The sequence below is a fragment of the Pelmatolapia mariae genome, linkage group LG8 (assembly GCF_036321145.2).
Source record: "Pelmatolapia mariae isolate MD_Pm_ZW linkage group LG8, Pm_UMD_F_2, whole genome shotgun sequence".
Classification (NCBI taxonomy): domain Eukaryota; kingdom Metazoa; phylum Chordata; class Actinopteri; order Cichliformes; family Cichlidae; genus Pelmatolapia; species Pelmatolapia mariae.
This window is the reverse complement of record NC_086234.1, coordinates 25052334-25063754: the sequence shown is the minus strand read 5'-3', so window position 1 is coordinate 25063754 and position 11421 is coordinate 25052334.

Below are 11421 nucleotides of genomic sequence, written 5' to 3'. Positions count from 1 at the left end.
ACAGAATTTATTAGGAAACATAAAGTGGAGAAAAAAACTTAAAAACTTAAAATTAAGCATTTCTAAGTGTATTGGAGCCATTCAGCTGCTCTGGTTCTTGTTCACCTTCTGTGTCCACTATACCCACAACTTCATTTTCCCTGCATTTCTCATAGGTGTTTATGGAAAGCCTTCAGCCATAAAAAAAAATAAGAGATGAAGAAAAACAGAAAAAAAATCCAGTGTAGAGTTTGTGCTAATCAGATGCGAGCAGCCAAAATGCTTGAACCAAATTGTTATTATTAGTGGTTTTGAGGGCTTTGGGCTTGTCGTTTTTGCTATGTTTATATTTCAGATTTTAAGGAATACATATATAACAAATTATGCACATCACCTTCTCATATTAGACAGACGCTGGACGCTGGCATGTAGCTGTAGTGGGTAAAGGTCTGCCAAGGCCAAAAACCACTGGAAAAAGTGTGTGGGCTGAGCCATGGATTCAGTCAGGTCTTTGTAACATGTGCAGGAGATTTTTCTAGAACATGCCTTAAAGAATGCAGCTGCATTGAGCAGATTTACTAAAGGAGAAGCGTATACCTGTCCGCGAGTATTAATGAGGCCCAGAATGAAATTAAATCAACAATAACAAGTCGTCACATTAAATTCTGCACCGTGGCAGGGTTTTCCTTCTTAAAAAATATTAAACTGTGACTTAAAAAAGTAAGCTGAGGTACTGACTGCATAGGACGCAGGCAAGAGGACGCCCTCCCACCCAAGGCTGCAGATTATTGAGAAATGACTTGAGTTTGAGCTCTTCATGTGTTTCACATTTCCCATTCTGATTGAAGTGCAATGGAGCGGTTCTCAACATTTCCCCTAAAGTTTACTAAACTGTGGTTTGAATCCCTGCTATTAGCTAAACAATGGTAAACAGTGCTGGTGTGATTAAAAGTTAGGGCACGGGGAGCTGAAGTCAAGAGCTTTTAATGTCTCTAAATATTCAGTGATGTTCAGACACATATTAGGCTTAATTATATAACACACTTGGAGAACAATTTTGGTTTATTACAACTAATATTTACCGATTTTTACCATAATTTGTATTAGCTATCATAGCTCGGTGTTTGTAAGCACAATGCTGCACGAAGAGGTATTGATGTAAACTCAATGCAGTCATCATTACATTTCACAAGCAATTCAAGAGTAGTCAGTCTTACCAGACTGAACAAGTACCAAGAGCGGCTGGATGAAGTCTGTTCTCTGACTCATTCAAATGAAACACAAAATTATATATGAGATATTTTGGAAGTGCCCCATATTTATGAAGCCCAAAGAACATAAACAGTTGACTGGCACTATGCCATCCTGGAACCTGGAGCCACAGGCTCAGGGCATCATTGTAAACCACTATGGGCTAGCTATTACTTTAAGATCAATGTTGAAGCTGGGAGTTGGTCTGCAAGCTATGATGAATGTTTAAAACAAGCTATTTTTTTTCCGTTTGCCTGTTTTCATTTCTAAATAAGCTTTGATAAATTATGGGTTTGTCTAAAGCAACTCTTGTTCACTAAAAAAAAAAAAAAAAAAAAAAAAAGAACTTCAATGCCATTCCTGCCTTTTAAATATATCATGGGTGGATTAGCTTAGCATAAAAACCGTGTGCAGGGGGGAGACTATAGGTCTGTCCAAAAGTCCAAAAGAAAAGATGTATGCTAGTAGCTGCGGGAATCATTGAAGAGTGATCAGTGGTGGAAGGCAACTAACTTCTAAAACACTAAGTCTTTAGTTATACAAGCTTAGAGCCTGAATGGTGAAATGCACAATTTTCCAAAAATGCTGATAACTAGTTATTGTAGTTTGCTTTGTGAGGCAAAAATCGGCCAAAAAGACGGTGCTGCACCAGAAACCTCCTTGTTATTGCTTTGGTTGCTAGCAGGCTACTGCAGTGTCCTCACAGTTTACATGGAAGACCCCAACTTTGAGGGTGAACAGTCTCAGCTATATCTACTGCTCTGTGAATAACTAGCAAATGTTTTCACACAAATGGTTGTTTTCCAAACTACAAGCTAACACTGCAACCTGCTAGCGACCAAAGCAATCGCAAAGAGTTGTAGCACTAGAAACTGGCTTTTTTATGCCAGTAAATTCCAAATCAGTTTAAACAAACACAAAGGAGGTGTTGATCTTTTTGTTTGACTCTTAAAGGGAAAGTACCTTACAGTATATGCTATGACTTTCAGGTGGCTTTTTTTCAGCTACCATTTCCATCATGACAATGAATATAAACTCTTTGTAAGACCATGCTAGCAACAAACAAAAGCAACAAAATTTTATTTAAAATTTTCATTAACTTAAATGAATTCTGTTGGCAAATAGCTAATATTAGATTAGATGCGAATATACTGGTCATACGATTTCTCTAATATTAGCTAACAGCTAATATTAACAAATAGCTAATCTAATATTAGCTAATAAATAATCTAATATTCACTGTTTACCAGTATATTGGTAACATAATTTATAACCCCCGATAAATTTAAAAAGTAAAAAAGAGATGGGTGTTGATAATTATATATTCTAAATATCATATAACAGCAGAGTTTGTCCACTGCTTGGAACCCTGCAACTTCCTTGTCGGCACCACGTGTTTGGAATCCCACAACACAACAACCAGCTGATCTGAGCAGAGTCGGGCAGGGAGCAAACAAGGTAATCCACCACTTGTTGGGACAGTAAAACTGGATTTTAATATTTTATAAGTAGAAACACATAAAAAACTGCAAATAAAATGTTAAGGAAAGCTGTTAGAAAAAAGTCAGCTGATGTAGCCGATTTCTAAATCAGTCTTCAAAATACTATATTGACGAGGCTCTAGTAACAATAATGGATCAATTTCCCCAAAGTTATTCAAAATTGGATTGCCCCTTTAACATGGACCATATGGCAATGAAAACATCAGGAAAGAGGATAGATCAACTGGCTGTGCTCAGATGCACGCAGCTCACCGCCAGGTCAAGAAATACATTTCAAGGAAAAGCACATTATCCTAAGTCATTGAGAAGCCTTGCTTATTTTCAAGTGCAAATTAAGCATGATAATTATGAGCTTACGAGGCGTGCAATTTAAGTGAATGGACAAAAACGCTCTTGTTTATTTTTACTCTGTAAGGTTGACCATGATTAGGTGCCATGCTCTGAAATGACTGTATATGCTCTAAAACAAATCCTCTTTCTTTTAAAATTTCCTAAATCAGGCATAATTAAAGACTTAATCTGCCCACTCAGAGTGAGCCAACAGCTTGACTTCTATTCACCTCAAAGCAAATTGAAGTGTTTTATAAACATATGCTTCTCTTAACATGCAGGTAAACGAAAGAGATGGAACATTTCACAGAGCTGCTGTGGTTTAATGGCATTTCCTGACATTTTTACACCTTTTTCATATAGAAGATGCCGGAGGAAAAAAAGATAAAGCTTTAGGGGAGTGATTTATGGGGAATCCCAGTAATTGCATGTAATTAGGCATGTCACACTGAGGATGTCAGTCTCTGACTGTCTTCTGTCCCTTTGTTGACTGCAGGCTCCATAAACTATTTGGAAAAAGACTCAAGTTTGCTTTCTTTCCACCAGGCTAAGCTGGGAATAATGGTCTAAATACAGAATGACTAAACTGTTGAGAAAACACCCAAAAGTCATGTCTTCTTAAATCTGATGGTACCTGGGAACAAGCAGCTGTTTCTGTCAACTGTGTTCTTTGCTAGAAAAAGTCTTTTTTACATTTATGGTTCCTGTGATTTAAATAATGGCACAACAATCAGGAAAGATTGTATACAGAGGTGGCTTAAAAGTGTACTTAGGAAATGTCTGATTAAGTGCAAACAAGACCCCAAAAATATTTAATAAAAATATTTTTTCTGTAGCCCCATGTTGACCAGAATTCTCCCAGTCATAGATGTCCATCTCAGGTAAAGACAGCTTTGTTCTGGGCTGCGGGTCTACCAGAAAAGCCATCCTGCAGATTCTGGAAATAGCCTACTTTTGCATACAGTAAACTAAATTATATTAGGACGGCAAAATAAATGAACATGTCACACCGTGTGACTCTTGTAATGTGTCACTGTGGGCTATGAGGACAGTATCATTATAATTAAATGCAATGCCAACCTAGTGAGCTCCAGCTCCTTCACCTGAAGCAACAAATCATAAACTGTGATGTTTGTGTCTGTTAAAGTACTTCTTAAGAGAGCTGTAATAATAGACCAAGAGCGAATCTCACATTCAGATGAGTCATTTAGGGTCTTTAGGTAATAATATTAATTTATCATCAATTGTCTGCTGGCATTCCTACTTTTCCATCAGCAGTTAAAACACAGCCTCGGAGACACAATATTTAGGCCTACTTTACTGTAGAATGTACTTGGACTGCCAGTTTTAAACCATTGTGTATTGTGTGGACATGGCATTACAGCTGTGGTTGCTGCTCTCAGTCAGTTTGGTGTCAACACAGTTCTCTGGTGTACAAACCAAAGAAACAGAGCTTGTTGCACTCTGTGTTGTGGTCTGTACACATTAGCTGCTCCAACACTGGGAAGTGATGATGGCTGTTACTTTGGTAGCCTAACAGAGGCCAGCAGACTTGGAACCAGAATCTTCTTCAACATGTGTGAAGAAATAAAAGATTAATTCTGTTGAGACATCTTTGCTCAAATTAGCATTGTTAGTCCATCTGCAGTACTTTACATCTGGCAGTACAGCTCTGTTCTGGGACCTCCTCCGCCCACTGAAGTACCTAAAAGAAGAGAGAGCAGCAGGAAGATCCTCCTCAAAGTGCAGAGCGCAAATCTTTAACAATGGACATAATATTCATAAAATGGGAAACTACGTGAATAACATGACGTGAAATAGTTGAGGTTGAGGTCCCTTCCAAAGAGACCTGCAGAGGAAGATGCAATTGTAACACGGGTGAGGTAGTTTAAATAGCACGACCAATGCACGATTCAACAATAGGACGTGCAGAAGGGCATCAGCTGAGCCCCCATATGATGAGCTTGACCCATGGACTGCCTGTGCCAATACTATTCCAAATTCATGAAAGATGTGGAATGTAACGGTTATACCACCATCAGGATAAACTACTGATTCAAGGCAGGTTGGATCCCCGCTTCCATGTTGTTTATGCACCCAACCAATTAAATGTTGCAGCAGATATCAGGACTCATCAGACCGCACTGCATTTTTCTTATTTATTTAGTTTTGGTAAGCCCGCGCAAATTGAAGTGTCAGTTCCAGTGTGGTCTTCTCGTGCTGTTGTAGATCTGCTTCAAGGTTTGACATGAGAGATGCTCTTCTGCATACCTCGGTTGTAACAGGTGGTTATTTGAGCTTTTTTTTACCTTCTGGCAGTATGGCCGTTCTCCTCTGACCTCTGGCGTCAACAAACGATTTTCCCACAGAGGTTGGCACTTACTGGATATTTTCTCTTCATGCACCATTCTAGGTAAACCCTACAGATAGCTGTGTGAGAAACTCCCAGCAGATCAGCAGTTTCTGAAATACTCAGTCCAGTCCATCTGGCACCAACCACAAAGTGTTTGCTAGTCTGCTCCTTTAAAGCTACTTCAGCAGGTACTATTGAGTCATAGAAGTTTTTTAAGTACATCCAATTGATCAATGTGACCTTATCACAAAATAATATTTATGTATGGTGAAAAAAGGCCAGAAAAGTAAGCAAAGAGGAAGGCTAGATGCAGCAGAAGGGATGTACAAAGAGAGACTGGGTGTATGTGTGAGGATGGCACAGATGGAAAGAGACAGAAGCAGTTAAGCTCTGACTCACATGGGTCATCTGACTATAGTGTCATCATCCTTGTTGTTGCTCTGCAGTGCTGCCCAGAGTGACCTACTTAGTATGTCCCGAAATGTCCTTGAAACGTCACTTTGTCAATATTACTTCACTCCCCCTGTTCTGGTCAAAGTTACTTAGTACAGTTAAGTCATTGTGTGAGTACTTACCTAATTTTCCTTAGCGGGATTATAAAGTACCTTTACTCTTATTTAAACTCAAGCGTCTTCCCAGAAGCAGTTGTAATGAGGGAGGCAGTAAATAAACGTTTTTTCCCCCCACTGACAGCACGGCCTTAGCAAGAAGCCACAAATAAGCCGCTCCAAAGTCAGCCTTGTTGCCTTGTTTGTCATCACAAGTCATAATCCATAGCGGTAGAGGCCTGAGAGCGCTATGACGTGATTGCATAAAGTCTGAAGCCCTAAAATGATGCTGGTACGGCTTTAGGATGATTGAGTTTCATGGATTTTTTTTCAAGTTTTCTTAAAAAGGTGCCGATAGTGAATCTTGGCCAAAGAATGGCTCCTGTGAGCTTTTGAACATGACCCTCCATTCAGGTACACAAACATTTTCTGCTTGTCCACAGATCCTGCAAATTTATATGCATATACAGTATCTTTCAAAAGAAATACAAGCAGTCCAACTAAAGCGGTCCACTGTTGCACATGTGTAAAGCTTACACATGTCCATTTTGAGACTTACAAATATTAAATTGTAAAAATTGTGTTATAGTCATCCTGCCATTGAAACAAATTATAATTTAAAATCAATTTGATGAGTAGAAGCTTTATAGCATTTCCCCCTTATAGTCCATTCTACCTCTGACCCTTCATTTAGCATTATGTGGACATGATTTGGTTTAAGTCTCAATAGATGTGATCAACACAAACGCCAGCTTTCCTTGGTTCCCACCCACAGGCATGAAAGGTGTCAAAGTTAGTTTGGAAAGGAAACATGGAGATTGATGGCAAAAGTGCTTTCATTTATGTATTTTACTCTTATTATGGCAGGGAATTCTGCAGGGGTGGGAAAGCTGGAAAAATCTGCTCAATCATACACGGCCATCCATTAAAAAAAAAAAATTCTGACATTTGTAACCAACTAAATGTAGAGAAAACCACAACTAGTCCCTGGTTTGTATGGGCCATTTGCTGGGTAATTTCATAAAACAAGTTGTGTTTCTGCAGCCTCTGTCTGCCTGTAGAACGTCTGCTGATGGAAATGTTAACCGAGCGGTGTCAACGTCAATGGAGAAAAAGAAGAAAATAAATATTATGCTAACTGTTTGATAGGAATGCATGCAAGACCAGTGCGAGGTCCCCTAATTTGTGATTTGGTTTTTCGTCTTTGAACCACAATTGTGTGGCATCTTAAGTCAACACATGTCCAAGCCTGCATTTCTCAAAGACCAGTCCTACGTCAGTGGCGCAGCTCCCGGCCATAATTCCCACGAGAGTTCATTTATTCCACTGTTTAGTATTGATCTGCATTTTAGAAACATTTACCGCCTGGCAACTCTGTTGTAGTGTGTAAACTACAGGGTAAACAAACCAAACCACATAACATGATGCTCTTTAATGAGGCCTGGGTTGTGCTGAGAGTCACAGCCTATCCTATAATCTATGTTAACTATCTGTCAAGCAACATTTCCATCAAAATTAACTGCAGACAGAAGTGTATAATCAGCATTTGCCTAAAGAGATGGTTTGGCTTTTTAGGAATTGTGCTACTCCAAATGACCATTTTCTTTAAAATTACTGCTTTGGATCATTTTAGCTAGAGTCAGTATGTTGGTCGCTCCACTGCTTCTTAACAGCTATTTAACTGCTCGCCAGCCAATTTTGTACAAGCATTCGTGATTCATAGACTGTGTCCTGCTGCCTCTTTCCTGGCGTTTTTGAGTGAAATGTCTCCAAATTATCAGATGGACTGGAATAAAACGTGACTGGCAAAATCCCTTATTGTTTTATCCAACACCAATAGAAGGTCTAGAGATGGCAATGGAGATGCTACCTTTAAGTAAACTTAAGAGCGGGCTGTTTTTCTTGCTATGACTCTACAAAAGCTGAGAAAATTTATGACTTTTTACCTCATTATAGGTTATCTTGTATTTGAGGTGCTAATCCATTCAACAATTAAACCGCTGTTCTTATTGACGTAGTTTTGCCAATTCAGTTTCTTTCCTTCCTTTTTCAAGCCTCTTAGAGGTAACTGTTGTTGTCCGTAATCACACCACCTCCACCCCACCTCATCTGGCTATGTGCCTTGCAGCCCAGCCTTCTCCACCCTTTCTTCCCTCTTTCCTACAGCGTACCCGAGCCTCACCTTACCCCGCCCATGGCTTTTACTGTAGCTCTGCTGGGCCAGTTGCCCAGCGGTGCCCGGTGATAAATGAGAGCTTTCACGCTCATGGTTTGTCCTGGCCGCTGGGCTGAGAGGGGGGCACATTTGGAATTGCAAAATTACTGATGAAGGTTTGCAGAGTTACAGCCGCCTGAGATGGAGATTGTGAGGGAGAAACGAAGGGACAAAGTAAAGGCCATGTCAATGATGGAAGGAGGAAAAAAATGTATTGGCAGGAATAAATTCTGTTATATAAAGTGTTAGTCAGACATTTGGGGATTTGACATTGAAGATCCATCTTTAGCAGATATATTTAAATGCGTCAAATATTAAAATCATACTTCAACAACATATGTATAATGCATTCATTTCAAATTATTACTCAATATTTATTCATCCAGTTTTTAATTTAGCCAAATAATAGTCTTTTTCAGTATTTTTTGTTGTGTAGTAACGCTACAAATCCGAATGTGATAAAAGTCTTTAAAAAGTCATTTTCCAACTAAATTTAAGGCAAGAATGATTGGGAAGGATCAGGATAATACACTTTGAAGCTATGCTTAAGTGTTTTACAGGTGGCAGTCTGTTGTCTTTTTCATGTGTTTGATTGCACTAAAAGATACAATGAAGTCAACCTATTTTTGAGGCATTACTAGCTTAACTTAGCATTCAATTTAATATCCAGTGAATTGCTGATGCACACTGAATTGAATTGAATTTTATTTATACAGCGCCAAATCACAACAACAGTCACCTCAAGGCACTTTATATTGTAAGATAGTCCCTACAATAATACATACAGAGAAAAACCCAACAATCATTTGACCCCCTATGAGCAGGCACTTTGGCGACAGTAGGAAGGACAGACTCTCTTTTAACAGGAAGAACCAGGTTCAGGGAGGGGCGGCCATCCGCATTGCTAGCTAAAACCTAACCTAGCCCTCATTTCCAAATGTGGTCACAGCTGGTATCCCAACATTGTGACCCTGTTAACATATTAATATGTTAACAGGGTCACAATGACAACTTTATCACACGATTGATATCTTGGTTTAACATGACTGGGTACCATGTTTCCCATCCCCAATCACACAGACCTAGAGACTAGTTGGCCACTGCCTGCACCTTCCAATTGCTAGCAACAAATGATTATTCCCCAGCTGTTTGTGTGATTGCTGGAGACTGTTCGCAGTTTGCATTTTCACTAGGGAAAATGTGCAATCCCCAACCAGTTGGTGAATGGTTGTGGGAGGGTTCAAGTTTCAAATTTCTCTGTGTACAGTGTGTACAGACCAATGACATTGGTAGAGACAAACTGGCATCTTATGGGCAAGTGACCAAACTAGTCAAAATAAGGCTTTTGGTGTCGCATCCTCCTTGCAGACTTGTTTCATCCAGTGTCAGGCAGCAACCGGTAGTTACTCACCAAAAGGTAAGGGGGTTCCCAGGGTTTCACCAACTGGTCTCTAGGCCTGTGTGACTGAGGCCTTAGTTTTGAGTGTTTGCATATATGTACAAATAAGCACATAAAGTATGTTTAATGCTGATGAAGAGTTTGCTTTGTAGGTATTAACAATTTCACCTGATTGCAGTACAAATTTCAAAGTGAACATTTCAGTCAGAAGAAACAATTCTGTGAATTATATCACATGAATAGTAGTCAATATATATGTTAGTAGCTGATGCAACAACACAGTAATAGCTAAAAAGAAAGGCTGGAGAAGATGAATTGCCTCATGTTCAGTGTTTTGTTATATTAGTGGTTCTAGGTTAGTGCTGGAAAAAAGAAAAAAAAAGGATGAAAGACGATTGAAAGACAACAAGCAAGGCTGTGACGCAGCAAAGAAGAAAAGAATGTTTCAATGTACAACAGTAGGAGTAGTGAAGGAAAAGTCAAAGTCAAAGAAAATTGTTAAAGCTAAAGACAGGTATATATGATAATGAAGAAAAAAGTGGAACAAAGCAAATACGAAGAAGGGTTTAAAAGAGAAGTTTGAATGGCAGCAGAGAAAAATAATCTACAGAGGATGAGGAGAAATAGAGAGAGAGTGCAGGAACCAGCCAATTGAGTTTTATGTTGTCTGGCTGTGTGTCTGGTCCATTTGTGGTTCTGTTCAGCATTCCTCAACAGACCACTACAGGCCACATAAAGCACAGAGGCACCAAGTCACACGAGAAAGAGCAGGTGTGTGTGTGTGTGTGTGTGAGTGTGTGTCTTTTTTTCAACAGTGCATGTTTATGCACCCACGTCTGCATTATCCCACTGCTCTCCTCGGCTGGGTTCACTTGGGCAGTCATTGTTCTCCACCCATCCGTCTCAGTTCTACAGCAGATGTGGGGCACATCTCATTCAGAAGGTGGTCACCACACAAGACTGAGGAAACCCAAAAGGGAAACTTCCTTGTAGGAAAGCTCGCTGTCAGGAAATACAGGATAACAACCGTCCATAGTGCTGCTACAGCAGCACGTCTGCAAGCATGCATGGCTGCTGTAGCAGCATCTTTTAGCCTGTTATTTTTGCTTTTAGTTCTAGATGACTTGATCTTCCACCAACCCTTGTGCCAGTATGGATGCATGGGAGTTTGTGTGTCGCCTGCGTTTCACTGGAAGTTGTGGTGGCGGTGCTCTTTAAGCTGTATGAGAGCCTGATCACTGGCAAAAAAAAACACAGGGCATAACATAAACACTGAGGTTGTAATCAGGCTAGTATAGGATCTTATAATGTAGGAGATGCATAGCTTATTGTAATGAGTGCTTACTGTGTGTACAACTGCTATGGAAATAGATGGGTATACATCTGGTTGTAATGGGAAACGATGGCTTTCCGCCGTTATAGCGGCTTGGCGAGTGGTTTCCTGAAGTTGGAGGGAAAATGTGGTAATGGAAACACTCCATCATTCCATTATTCATGGCGACGCAAAGCTGCTGATGCAAAATCTTAATGATTTTAATAATTATGCTCATCAGTATTCCTTCAGAACTCTTCAAATAGTGAGTTAATAGTGTTAGGATATAGTGTGGCGGGGGCGGCTGGTTTAACTTATACATTTCCCAGTAAACGCTTATAAAACATAACTAGTTATACGCTCTTGTATGATTTTTAATCATTTCAATTCAATCTTATTTGTATAGCACTAAACAATCAACGAGCACCTATGACGTAGCACTTGGTGACCGTGGGAAGAAAAAATTCCCTTTTCACAGGAAGAAACTTCTGGAAAACAAAAGTCAGGGAGGGGCAGGCATCTGCTGCAGCTG